Below are 5,772 nucleotides of genomic sequence, written 5' to 3'. Positions count from 1 at the left end.
TCTCTCTCTCTCTCTCTCTCTCACTCTCTCTCTCTCACCCCCCCTCCCACTCTCTATTTCTCTCTTTCTTACTGTCTCTCCCTCTTCTTTCACATATTTGGCAGAGTTTGCAACTAACTGGGCTTTGTAGGTTGGTGGTCTCATGATCCAATCGATGGGTTGAAGGAAGTAAACTTGACCTCTAGCTTTCTTCTGTGATTTTCTACTGTGACTTTCCGCTGTGACTTCCTATTGTGACTTTCTATTGTACAGTTGACACCCCTCCCCTCTCCGTTATACGGTTCATTGGATCTTCAAAATACTATCCTTTGATTTGGGCGCACAGTCAACGCTAGACCACGGAGCAGTCTAGTTCGAATTCCCAACAGGATATTCTGAACATTTGTTGATTTTTGTATTTTTTTAAAGCCCTCCATTGTCCACCCTTTTGAACGTTGATTTCGAAGGATTCTCCTCTGAAAGAATTTCACAGTGGTTTAAGTTCTATACAATGACCAATAGGCTTTATTGCTGTTGTTTTTTGTTGTTGTTTCTTTCGTTGTTGTTGTTGTTGTTGAAATAATTGAATATTTTTTACGAGAGGTTGGAGGGCGCCACTGGTTGGTCCTACTTCTTTTCTTTCCGTCTGTTGTTTCTGTCTGTCTGTCATACCTTTTCTCAGCACTAATTGTGTCGATGTGCTTCTCTTTACTCGAACAAACAAACGAACAAACAATCATATTATGTATCTAAAAAACATTATCTTTTTGCTAAGTGTTTTACGGCGCTCGCTTTATTGTTTGATCTAACAGTTCGTCGATATTAAAGCAGCTAAAATGAATCCAACGACTCTCATGTTTAATTCCCCTTTTTCCTCATTTTTTTCTATGTTCACCCATAGGGAAGATTAATTTTGTTAGATCGATGTTTTGCTTGACTGGATCAGTCTTAGATAGATCGGTTTAGATCGGGTCCCCCCGCGGCTGCGATTTTCCCCACCCATTTATATTCACGCTAACTTTATTACGGCTCCAGACAATCTCCAAGGGGTTTCTTTTGGAAGCGATTTTATCATATTAAATTTACTTAGACTTAGAAATCAGGATATTTTTTATTATGATACCGGCACAAAGTGTTGGCCTATAACAAATTTTCAATGGGTCATTAATTGTCAATTGTAAAACATTTTCTATTCAAATACATATGTGTGTGCCGCAGTGCAATGTCCGCTGTGGTTATTGTTGACTGTATAGTGTCTTGCCAAAAACAGAGTTCAGCCCGTTTTGGGAGGTGGGGCTAAGTGACCTTAAAAGAGCGACATACAATGAATGACTGCTCTACGGAATCACATTCATCAAGCCAACGTTTCTAATCTTAGGATTTCACACCCAACCTTTGAAAATACTATGGTCTCAAAAGCGAGAATGCTTAACAGGGTCAAACATTTTCCGTGTTTAATAGAGTTACAAAATTCGATAGAACAGCAGATAGATTTAACCAGGAACACAGACCAGACGAATTAAGAGATTTCACCCCTACTGCATATGTAAATTAAGCTTTTAATTGTTCATTACATATTATGTTATTATTTTGTTGTGCTTAGTTTTGTTTCTGTTTTGTTTTTGCTTTGCAGGGGGGAAGGGGGGGGGGAGGATACCCGTTGTATTTTACCAAATTCTTAATTCTGTTCCGGAGGTGTGGAAGGGGGGGGGATGTTTGTCCTACCATACAGTGTTATATTAGTAGTCATACGTTATAGCTCGTGAGAACTGTTATAAATTACATGTTCTAGAATGTGTTCATGAAGTTCATGACTTTCTGTTGACATGGGCAATTTACATTGGCTCCAAACAGTTCTTATCGATAGTTTGTGCATTTTGTCTATGATTGAATTGTTCGTAGCATGTTCTCAGAATTCGATATTTCTTATTTTCTGGGGACTTTATTTTTATTTTAAGTACGTTTATTTTCCTCATGCTCAGCAAAGGGAGATTTCCAGGGCTTTGGACAACCCCCCCTCCCTAAAAACCCCACAAAGAACCGTGTCCGTGGTCTATGCCCCCAGACAAGTTGACAAGCTGTGCTGTAGAACACGGTAATTTCAAAACCTTATTGTGTGGCGGCACAGGTAAGTGGCAGTAGCAGCTGACAACACGGGCATGACAGGGGCCGGTAATAGATTACTTAGCAATCCACAGCGGACACTTGGGTCACTGGGCGTGAACAGGGGAGGCAATCAACGACCGGGCGGACCAGGGGACACAACCGCGCAGACTTGTCTTCCCTCCCTGTGGGGGTCCATTAACTTAACGGTGTCACTGGCTTATTTTCTGTTTGGAGTTTGGCCCATCTGGCTTTGTTTGATTTCGATTTTCTCTTAGCCAATCGCGGTTGCTTCTGAAGACTGCTCTTGTTTTTACGTCCACTCTTTGGTGGCTACTTTCTCCCCTGACTTATCAATAAACATTGATATACAGTTTCTTCCTATCGTGAGTGTGTGTGGCTTGAACCATCTGGTAGGGCCTGATTTATGGATCGTTTTTCACTTCCACATATATCTAGACGGTAAATACATTTATCTGGGAGATGAATGTACTCGCGTTCTTCGAGTGAAAGACGTGTTTGTGTGAAGAATACGGCCGTGAGTGATCGAGGGGGTTACGAGTGCTGCCCTCTTCCAGGACCGTAAGAAGAACATATGTTTTCCTGGCCTTTATTTTTATCTCTTGTAGCATTAAGGATTTCGATCAAAATGCTGGCATCTACAAAACCTTTTCTTTGAAAACAATTCTTATTTTGTCTGCGTTACCATTACCAGGGTGTGTAGATGATTTGGTCTAGGAAGCGAAACAAATCATGTTTGCTTTAATTATTCTGCACCTTTGGTAGATGTATATTATTCTTAGGGCCAAAAATGTCTGAAAGCATATCAAATAATTCAACTAGGTTTGTGAGCACTTTGAGACAGCATACTGCTCCTTTTTCGTGCTGATCTTATTCATTGAAACCCCACGGTCTTTTAATGCAGAAAATGTAATATATAGAACTGTATCATACTGAAGTTAATGGACATTGTCTAAATTTATTGATCGGAGTGAATGTGTACTTCCTTCGAAAAAAAGTGGAAGCAAGAAGCGTACTAGGTTCTAAAATCTTTGTATTTGAATGCATTTCAAACATTGATGTTAAGGTATGTTTCACGTATGGTTTTATAGATGTATATTGTATTATAATGAATGAGAAAATGTGTCTGAATTTTTGTGGGATATTTAATTGATTTTTTGTTTGAGTTCTTTATCAGGTGCTTTCAAACTCTTTGACTAGATCTTAAACTGCATTCTGCCGTAGTATATATTGTGAGTTCATTGTTATTGGTAATTGAGAGGGGAGGAGGTGGAGAGGAACGAAGAAAGGAAGAAAAGAATGAAAGAAGAAAAAAATGACAGAGCAGAAAAAGAAGAAGAAGAACAACAAGAACAAGAACAGGAAGAAAGTACTCATAGAAGCAAGATTGAAACACTATGAGAGACAAACTAAAAAGTCTTTTAAAAAAGCGGCCAACAGAACATTGTCCTGTTCAGCAGATTCTTCAGATAATCCCCAACCCAAAGTTAGCTGCTTTAGGTCCTCTAGTCTTCGTGACCGTGCCCATAATATCTCCCCTTGGGGTTAATCGTCTCAGCTTAAACGCAGAAAAACAGAGGCGTAGATGAATTGGGCGGTCAGGTGGGTCAAGTGTTTTGACAGTCGTTCCTGGTGCCCATAGACTGTGAAATGGACACTGCATGCCGAGAATAAGTTAACAAATTAACGGGTTAAGGGTCACCGTGGCCGGCTGGGGATTCGAGGACAGCTGATCTCCGTCAACTATTTTTTTTTCTTTTCTTTTTGGAAAGGGTCGTCTTGCCTGTTTGGCCTGTTTGATAGTCGGTTTTCAGAGATGTGAAGGCAGCCATGTTTATATAATGTAGACCCGTACATGTAGATATTTTCACGTGGTGCACGTTCTTGTTTTTGATTCCGAATAAAGAAAAGATTGTGATTGAGCTGTGCCGTTTCTTCTTCTGCGAGTGCAAGATCTGAAGCAGACATCAGTTATCATAGTGCAGTTTCATTGGCTCAATGTGTGTTCGCTCTGTTTTCAGCTTCACTGTTACCGACGTTGGTAAGACACTGGATTTATGATAGAGAGACCTGGATTTAAATCCATTACTTGAATCAAAGATCGTTGTTTTTCCGATATAAAGCTGACACACACATGCGTAGAATAACTTGCTGAATAAAAATATTATTTGAAACTGTTTAAAAGAAGAAAAGTGACAAATATTATAATGCGACTCGAAGCAACTAGGAAAGGGACTATGAGATATTGCAGTTGTGCCCACACAAAAAAACAACCCATTGCTAACACGATCAAAACTAGAAAAGATAGACTCGAGGATAGTTTGAGGGCACCTGCAGTAGGTCCAAGTTTTTCTCTTTACCTTCTTTTGTTTTTGTCTGTCTTTGCTAGTTCCCTGTACTAAATGAACATACTTTTGTTGACGTACCTCTCTGTTCTCAAATAGACAAACACACACTTTTTGAGCAAACATTACATGGATGGCATTTTTAGTCTGTATAGACGCCGGTGCATGTGGTGCAGTCATTATAGTCGTTAAGGTCTTCTCCGTCGCACGTACAAGACGTGAGTTCGATTCCCTTTTGAGTGAGTCCTTTATATTGAACATTTCCGTCTTCCTGCCGGGGTGATGGATTCCACTCAATCTGGGTGAGCTCCAGCATTCTTCAGACAGAGTCAAAAACTTCCGCTCACTGAATTATCTAAATGTGTCGATTAAGACGAAAAACATTAACTAACTTTACCATGTTTACTGTCTCAAGATAGACTTCTTTCCTTTTCCTTTCCTTTGTCTACCTCTTAACCTCTGCCCACTCACTTTTTACCAATGGAAGATTTCTAATTCCCACCAGGGCATTTCAAAACTCAGGTTGTTATGGGAATTTGGGGTTTCGTCACCTTCTTGTCATTGTCCTGTCGGAGATGAACGGTGGGATAAGATTTTGTGCCCCTTACCCCTTCGTTCTTGAGGTATTTCCATCAATGTTTGTACAAAGTGAAATGTTCATTTAAGGAAGAATCAAACAAATCTATAATGTAATTCCCCTTATTTAAGAATAAAGAAATGCACAGCCGTAATTGCATCCTGTACTTTTCCTGTTAAGAGAAGACAAAATGCCAGAAAGCCAGTTTAAAAAAAACAAAAACAAAAACAAACATTAAATACTTCTTCATCCTCCCATAAATCAATTTGGAGAGTTCCATATAGAGACATCTGTGTGCATGTTGTGAGTAAATTATGCATTGATGCTTGTCGAGGGATTCAGTTGTGTCGGGGCTTGCTGTGTGAAAGTTATCATGGTTAGCCATCTGGAGTGAATTTTAGATGAGTGTAGACATGTAGGTGTGATACATGGGGGAGGGGGGGGGGTTCAGAAGATGTAGTCAAACATAATGGGTGCGGTAGTTACGGGTCTATCCTCTCCCGACCCCTCCCCCACCCGCACACTCGAGTTCGAAAGGAACACAGCGTAGATAGAAGACTGATAACTATCTTTCGATCTTTATATTTCCTGCCTCTCGCCTCTTTTACCCTCTTTTTATTATCTGTACTCCATCTTTCATTCTCTTCTCCTCTCCCCCCTCTCTCTGTGTGTCTCTCTGTCCCTCTTCCCCCTCTATCTATCTATCTATCTATCTATCTATCTATCTATCTATCTATCTATCTATCT

This window comes from Aplysia californica, unplaced genomic scaffold, assembly GCF_000002075.1.
Source record: "Aplysia californica isolate F4 #8 unplaced genomic scaffold, AplCal3.0 scaffold00666, whole genome shotgun sequence".
In the NCBI taxonomy this organism is placed as follows: domain Eukaryota; kingdom Metazoa; phylum Mollusca; class Gastropoda; order Aplysiida; family Aplysiidae; genus Aplysia; species Aplysia californica.
The sequence above is the reverse complement of the archived record's forward strand: the minus strand, read 5'-3'. Positions refer to the sequence as shown.